At 39.7% G+C, this 8,688-nt stretch overlaps 1 long non-coding RNA gene across 1 annotated transcript in view; it reads left to right on the top strand.

Moving 5' to 3' along the window:
* The first annotated feature begins 1,326 nt into the window (after nucleotides 1–1,326).
* Nucleotides 1,327–8,688, top strand: part of LOC128626741 (uncharacterized) — a 32,670-nt gene continuing 25,308 nt past the window's right edge. The window contains exon 1 of the long non-coding RNA XR_008390794.1: nucleotides 1,327–1,605. This is a non-coding gene — a long non-coding RNA (uncharacterized LOC128626741). The remainder of the gene's footprint in view (nucleotides 1,606–8,688) is intronic.

Raw genomic sequence — 8,688 nt, 5'->3', positions numbered from 1 at the left:
AGTGAACATATCCTTGGATGATAATTAAAAAAAAAACCTTAAAAAATGGCATAACTCTAGGTACTTTGCCAATGGTGACTAGTGGATAAAATTTAGATGGTACACAACAAAAATCATGGATTCTTCTTTTTCCTCATTTAAGAATGCCTCTCTCATCTCAGGATTATAAAGTTATTTTATATGTTCATTTAATTAATCTGGAATTCATTTGTGTATAGTGTAGAAAGGAAACCTAATTTTTGTATGTATGTATATCAAATTGCTTCATCTGTTGATTGTTAGTGGAACGTGCTACAGAGACTGTTTATGTCAAGTCAGGCAATTAGCTGTCAGGGTAAAAAAAAGAGGTCAGGTACTTCTAACTGAAGGTATCCCCTCAAAATTCATATGTTGAAACCCAAATCTCCAATATGACAGTATTTGAAAACGGGACCTTTGGGAGGTAATTAGGTCATGTGGGTGGAGTCCTCCTGATGGATTAGTGTCCTTTAAAGAAAAGGCTTGAGAGAGCTCAATTCCTCTCTCCTTTCTCTGCATCGTCTCCATGTGAGGAGACAGCGAAATGGCCATCTGCAAACCAGGAAGAAAGCCCCCTCCTTGATCTTCTCCACCCCTCACCAACAAAGAATTATCTGGTTTAAAATATTAGCAATGCTTAAGCTGAGAAACCTTGGCGTAGGGGCATGGTCAGCCTGCTTTCTCACTGTGAACCCCATATATCAATAGCCAGAGGATGGTTCTCTGGTGTGTGCAGTTAGTTTCTCCAGGGAAGAATCTTCCAGTCTCCTACTAGAAGGTGTAAACCTAGATGCTCATGTTTAGAGTGAGGCAAAGAAGGGGAGCTGGCAGGGTTCTTGAGCTTTAATATGTAGACTTTTGTTTAAAGTCCTGTTTTCACTCTTGTACTTCACCTCACCATTCTCTTTGTAGGTATACTCTCTGGTTCCAAGTTCTCCAGAGGGATGGTCACCAGGCTGAGAGATGCGGGAATGAAGATGTGAGGATGTTTCCCTATTACAGTAATATTTTCCAACAATATTATTATTATTAACACTCATCCTTACCTGTCAAGGTAGTGGTATCTCCACTTTTTAAGTCATACTGGAGTTCAGTGAGTTAAATTGATTTACATTTGGCCAGTATCACCTCTGCAAGCACTTAGGTTTGACCTCCTGGGATTCTGCTAAGTCATTTATCGCTCCTCAGTCTCATTTCCCTCCTAGAATAATGTGGTTTGGGGTTACAGATGTTTCCCAGATTAGAGAATAAAATTTAAGTTTCTGTTTCTTGTTCTCCATGTGAGAAGAATGCATTGGAAATGTCTTTAAGAAGGAAGCAATCGGAACTTCTATGCCAAATTGCAGAAAACTTTTATTCTCTCCATCTTTAGTTGCTTCAAGTTCACAATTTAAAAATGAAGTGTGTGCTCCTTTGCAATATGCCAATAGAAGCTCTCCAAATTTCTCTTCTGAACACTCATGCCTCCATCACATCTCTACTACAGTTATTCTTTTATGTGCAATGAGGGCAAAAGTAATGAATAAACGCTTTGGAAGTCCGGAGGTGAAATGAATACTTTGACAGAATGAAGGAGGTTTGAGAGGGGTGAGTCTTTGCTTGAAATTTAAAGACTGAGTGGCATTTGGCTGTCGGAAAAGAAGTAGAAGAAGGAAGCAAGGTGGAATGGATTAGACAAAGCTAAAAAGTGTGGAGATGTGAAAGAACTGTTAAGAAGAAGAATAATGGCTGACTATTATTTGTGCCTAACTAGGAAACTCATCTAATTCTCATGTTAATCCTGTAAGGAATATAAAGTGATTACCATGTTCCTCCTTACACGTATGAGGAAACTAAGACACAAACGAGAGTTAGCCACTTGCCCTAGGTCCCTCAGCTAGCAAGAGACAGAGCAGGGATCCAGACCCAGGCAGTGCAGTGCCACAGAGTGTGCTCTTAATGACCAAAGTAGACTTCGCCTCAGTGAGGAGCATCACTAGTGAGAATGATGAGTGGTGCTGGGAGATAGGAGCGGTGAGGAACTTGGGAGCCAGTTTGTTAAGGAGTCTTGTATGACAGCCTCATTTATTTCTGGGTATGTATTATACTCAACTACTTAATTCTTTCCAAGTTTGTGTAAATGTAAATAATGTAAAGACTATCATTTAAATTTTCTTCCGATATTAAAAGTAATACAGCATAGAAAATGGAGAAAAGTAGAATAAAAGTCACCACAAAATTGTAAAATATTTCCTTTTCAAATTTTTATCTGTGCACATATTCATCCTGAGGAAGTATTAGAGATGATGAACTTTATGTATAAGGATGCTTATTATATCATTAAAATTAAAAACAATATAATTATTCAAAAGAAACTGATGCTTAAATTTGTTACAGATTATCATATCCATAAAAGAGATTATTTTGTAGTCATGGTAAGTTATTACAGCATTACATTTTCTGGTAACAGCCTTATTGAGATATATTTCATGTACCTTAACATTCACCCATTTAAAGTATAGAATTCATTTTACTATGATATTTCTAAATGTGATATCTCTGTTTATTGTATTTGGAGTTCTTTGCACTTCTAAGATATGTAGATTAATGTTTTCATCAACTTTGGGAAATTTTTAGTTATTATTTCTTTTAGTATTTTTTCATGTGCTCTCTCCCCTTGCCTTCTGATACTCCCATTACACATATGTTGCTCTGCTTAATTGTATCCCACTTTTCTCTGAGGCTGTTTGTTTTGCTTCATTTTCTTTTTTCTGCTCTTTGGATTGTATAATCTATAATGATGTATCTTCAAACCTGTTGATTCTAACTTCCGCCAGCTTACGTATACTATTGAGCCCCTCTAGTTGAATTTTTATTTCAACTATTGTGTTTTCTAACTCCAGAATTTTGATTTGCTCCTTTTTAAAAAATTTCTTTCTCCTTGATGAAACACTGTCATCCTACTTCCCTTTATTTCTTTAAGCAAGGCTTCCTTTGGTTCTTTGAGCATTACTTAAAATGAATTCTTTGAAGTCTTTATCTATTAAATCTGACTTCTGGGTATGCTCATAGGCAGATTCTGTACTTGTTTTCTTTCCCATATATGGGTCATACTTCCTGTTTTCTTTTTTTTCTTGCATGTCTCATAATTTTTGTTGGAAACTGGGTATTTTAGGAACTACATTGTAGCAACATTGGATTCTGTTGTTTCTCATTCCAGAGTTTGTTTTTGTTATTTGCTTGTTTATTTGTTTAGTAACTTGGCTGGACTATTTAATCAAGTCTATTTCCTCATAATATAAGGCCTGTATGTTGCCTCTTAGAGGGCATATCCCTGGGCATGTGTGCAGTCACCCTGAGTTTAATTGCTGGCTGACTACCTTACTGTGTTCAGTGTTATGGACCATACATTCTTCCATAGTCTGCCCCAATTACATTCATGTTCATCTGCAGGGGTAGTTTGGAGACCAATCTCTAGCTGGCCAAATTTAGCTTCTTGCTCTCCAGTGCTACCAGCTTTCTGTTAATTGCTTACCACCAAATTCTCTGTTGTTTTCAAAAGCACCTTTAGGCTTGAATTTCTTCACTCTGTATTTCAGATAAAGTCAGTTCCTCTGGGTAGTACTTCAGAGCTCTCTTTTCTTAGGCACTGCCTGCCTCCTGGGCAAAATCTCTAAGCCATTGCTCCAGAGCTGAGAGCAGAGATCCCAGCCTACTTGTATCAGAGTGATACCTCTGATGTATGAGTATGTGTGGCAGGGACGGGATATCCTCCAGTGAGGTCAGTTGGGATCCCACTGTTTTCTGCCTGCTGTGCCTGGGATAGAGTTTTCACCTCCTGTGTGAAGGCTGGATACAGGAAGGGAGCCTCCACCCTCTTAGCTGTAATCCCTAGGGATTTCGCCTCTGCAATTTGGAACTAAGAGGATGAGAAATGCTGGTGGACCTGCTTTTCCCAGGGAGATAACCAATTCCTTGGCCAGGAGCTGAGGGTAGGGGCAGTCTTATCCTTTTGGCCATATCTACCTAGACTGGCACTTGTATCACTCTGAGCTGTGGGTGGGAAGGGAGAAAATGAGTCAAGTGCCATAAACTCGCTGTTCTCATGGATACTTAGATTTTTTTCTTTTCTTTTTTCATTGTTGACACTACTACAGATATCCCCCATCCCCTCTCCCCCACTTTGTCCACCTCCACCCAGCCCCTCCTCCTCTGGCCTCACCACACTATCGTCTGCGTCCATGTGTATATATATTTAGGTTTTCTTGAGTAAGTGTTTCTTCATTTGCTGTGTGTATGCATGTAGGCCAATTTCCAAAGACCTCAAATAGTTGTTTGTTTGTGTCATAATTTTCACAAGATATGGTTGTTTTGCTGGGGAGTGGGTCCATGGTCAAAATTCTTTCTCCATTTCAGAAGTGGAACTCCCAACACTCATTACATTTCTGGAGACTATTTAATTACATGAGAAAATATTCATGGCATAACAGCCGATAAAAGCACAATCTTAAATATTTCCAGTATAGCACCAAATTTTGTATGTTATATATATTTATAGGGGTTTTTGAATATACACTTGTCAATATGTTTGTCAACCCATTATGTGACAGCCCAAGGTCATATGGTTAGTAAATGGTGTACGTCAATTCTCTTAACCTTTCCAATAATCTGTTTGCAGATGTTCAAAGATTTGACTTAGAGTATACTAATGGTTAGTGTAACATTTTTCTATGAGTATGACTTTTAGAGTTGTAGCCAGCCACAAAGCCGGAGAGCAGATTGAGAGGAATTTATGATATGAGGTGACATTTAGACAGCTGGAGAGTGGTTGTTTGAAGATCTAAAAAGATTCAGGAGCAATCATGCAGTAAAGAGACTAGTTTAAATCAGTCAGGATTAACACAGGGAGTGGGGGGAGGTGGTTTGTAGAATTCCATCTACCGAAATCAACCTATAATTATGAAAAAAGTAAAGCTGAAGAAAAAAGAGTAATGGTAAAACAAAGCCAGGGAAAAAGCATTTGAATTTTCTCTTGTCACAGCTCTTCCCTTCACAACCCTGCATCCTTGGGGCTCTGTCCCCACCTGGAATCTCTCCCTGACAGGTGACAGTGTCTGTGTCTCATGGTCAGCACAGTCACCTCAGCTTCTTTCCAGGTAAAAGTCCTTCCAACCAAATGGAGTTTAGAATTAAATTTAGATATAATAAAAGTAATCAACCCACAAATAATCCTTTTGTGTAAAGTATACAAGTAAGTACTGAGGTAATCTATTGTATTTATTAAACTGTAATGCTTAAGAGAAGCTAACAGATTACCCATATGCTTTTGGCTTTTTACCTGCATTATTGATTTCAGACTTATAATTTTAAGTTAATAAGCATAGGAATTCAGCTAATTTATAAATAGTTTTTATGTTTGGGGTATACCTTGAGATTCACTACATATTTTTGCATTGTTTTTATTGGCTTAAGCAATTGTTTTGCTTATAAAGATTTAGTTTATCTTGTCAAGCACTTGAAGTCTTAAGAGAGAAGAGTAAATATATAAAATATAGTTAAAATATTTAAGAAAGTGACTAAATAACTTGGGAAATTAACTAAGTTTATAAATGGGAATTATTATTAAAAAGAATTTAGCCTGTTTAGCTTGAGTTAATCAAATATTGGTTAAATAATAAATAAAAATGAGTCTTAGCCAGCATGGCTCAGTTGGTTGGAGCATTATCCTGTAGACCAAAAGGCTGTAGGTCCACTTACCAGTCAGGGGACATAACGTAGGTTGTGAATTCGATGCCCCTGGTTGGGGTACATGTGGCAGGCAACTGCTGAATGCTTCACATTAATGATTCTCTCTATCTCTCTCTAAAAAACAATGAGCAAATGTGCTGGGGTGAGGATAAAAAAAAGAATAAATAAAAATGATTCATATTTTATTAGAATATTAAATAGGTTAGCATGGCTCGCAAATTACACTTAAAATGCTAGAAAATTGGGTTTTAAATTTTGCAATGTTAATAAGTAAATATTATTTTAAACCAAGGTAATTGTAAATAGTTCTTTCTCTGCACAAAGGCCGCTCTTGGATCTTAAAAGTCTGCACATCGACACAGTTTTAGTCTAGATGAATAGAGTCTTTATGTAGAAATTCACTGCTTATGCAACATATAGCATTTGTCTAGACAGGGACAAGAAATTGGTTAATGCCAAATATGAAGCAAGGAATGGGTTCCAAGAACTTGTGGTATACTCTGGTTATTGGAAGGGATTTTCTCTAAGGCCCTCGCCATTCTATCCCTTGTGTAACATTATTACTTAAAATCACTTTTTCCTTCCCAGTCAGGGCACATGCCTGGGTTGCAGGCCAGGTCTCTAGTAGGGGGCGTGTGAGAGGCAACTACACATTGATATTTCTCACCCTGCCTTTCTCCCTCCCTTCCCCCTCTCTAAAAGTAAATAAATAAAATCTGTAAAAAACCACTTTTTCCTGACTATAAAGAGAAATATGTCCTTGGATGAAGGCAAACAAAGACATCCCATTTGGCAGGTTAGGTTACTCTAACAATGGAATGGAACTTGGCACAGCTTGGAAGATTGTTGACCACATGGTGCTCTCCTGGTGAGAAGTCCCAAGATCCTGCAGAAAAGGGAGGATTTCATATTTTCTGTAGAACAAATCATTTTAGGTTGTAGTGATACATTTCCTTGTTCAAGAGAGCTTCAGCTTATTTATTTTGGCTGTGTGAAAATTTCTAGATTGAGAATGTGTCGAAGTATCATTTGATTCACTGACATCTATAAAGTATTTTCCTTTTTATGTGTTGATTGGCAATAGAATGACATCCTGTTTTGCAGGAGGAAGGGCTTACTTGTTTGTCCTTATTGACATCTCCCTTATATGGGGCCTGCTGGAGTGGGAATTCACTAATGGGTGTTCCTCAGTTTGAGGTTTATTGGTAGATGTGTCCCTCAGAGTAAACAGCAGTGTCTCCATCTTTGATAATTCTTTGGTGACAGTCCGCCTCCCAAGTTGCGAAGAGCCCTTCTAATGCAATATTTCCTAAATTCTCTCTTGCTTCAGCAATGCTTCATTTGTCACCTGGCTTTTGTTTTAATTTACAAATATTTATGTGCTGCTATCAAGAGTAATCTCAGATTTAAAGCACTGTTGTGTGAGAGGGACAGAATTCACACACACACAAAATGACTTTGGTGATAGCCAAGCAGACACACAGGGAAGGTGTCACTCAACCCTTTGGCTTCCAGAGATGATTTCTAACCACACAGAGCCCTCCCAGTGGCAGGGATTTGGGATTGGTTTCCAGCCACAATCCGGGGCACAAGCCTCAGTCCCATGGCCTATGCCTTCCACATGGCCACAGACATGGTCTGTGCCCCATGTCTGGGCCCTCTCTCAGCTCTGGTAACCACCTTGCTCCTGATCTGTTATCTATCCTGGGCTGTCTCAGCTTTCTCTAGCTGGGACACCAGATCTCGATATGAAAGAGAGCGTGGCCGAGGCCCTGGAACTGTCTGGTCTTGGCACTGTTCTGGAACACAGTGCTCCTAATTCTAATGCACTACAGACCATCTGCAGGATCTTATGAAAATGTAGATTCTGGTTCCATAAGTCTAGGGGTAAGGAAGAGATTGCTGGGAGTCTGCAGTTCTATCAAGTCCCCAGGTGATGCTGATGTTACAGCTCTTTAAACACTATTTGAATAAGAAAGACTCCAGTGAGTCTCTCTCCCTCTTTTCCTTTTTGTTTACTTTCTCCCTTCCTTCCTCTCATCAGTAAGAATCATATGCCTAATTAAGGTTATATGATTTTCTGTTTCTTCTCCAAGCTTGAGTTACACTTCAAAACAGTTCCCTCTACATTTACACCAGGATCCAGGGGAAAAGATGTGGTGGCAGCGGTGGTGCTGAAAACTCATTTTGTCCTTCAAATGGTAGCCTTTTAAAATTTCCTTCGATTAAGAAACTTCTGGACTTCCACCAAGATGGAGGCGTAGGTAGAAATACCTTGCGTCCGCGTACAACCAAATCTAAAAACAAAGTTTTAACGATAATAAACACAACCTAACCACACAGAAAATCGACAATACGAAGTCCAAAGACAACTAAATGCTCAGCTAAACCAGTAAGAGGAGCGAAGCCAGCAGCGGAGTGGGTTGGCAAAAAAGATCCCTGACCGGGTGTGCGCAAGCAGCCGAGGGCGCAGATCCCAGGTGTGGTGCGGACTAGCTACGGACGGACACAGGGAAGAGGCGCAGCTGGCTGTCTGCGGTTGGTGGAGCATTTGCGTGCAGATAAAACAGTGAAGAGGTGAGCATTGAGAGCGCACAGGGCAGGGCAGCAGGCTCGCACCTTTCCGCTCGGATAAACAGGCCAGGATGGTGGGCCGGACTGGCGAGCAGAGAGGACCGCCATTGCTCCCTCTCTGACCCCGCCCCCACATACAGCATCACAAACCAGCAACGTGAGTGGCCCAGCCCTGGTAAACAACTAGGGCTCCCCTCCTCATACTTAATGGGCACGAACAAACCAAAAATGGCTCAAGAACAACTCAGAGAACCAGAGCCCATAAATCTAAGTGATGAAGAAATAGCCAAACTTTCAGATGCACAGTTCAAAACGCTGGTCATCAGGATGCTCACAGAACTGGTTGATTATAGTCACAAATTAGAGAAA

The sequence above is a fragment of the Artibeus jamaicensis genome, unplaced genomic scaffold (genome assembly GCF_021234435.1).
Source record: "Artibeus jamaicensis isolate MK-2021 breed Jamaican fruit bat unplaced genomic scaffold, CSHL_Jam_final scaffold_916, whole genome shotgun sequence".
Taxonomy (NCBI): Eukaryota; Metazoa; Chordata; class Mammalia; order Chiroptera; family Phyllostomidae; genus Artibeus; species Artibeus jamaicensis.
Note: the sequence above shows the minus strand (reverse complement) of the source record. Positions and strands in the feature narration are given on the sequence as shown.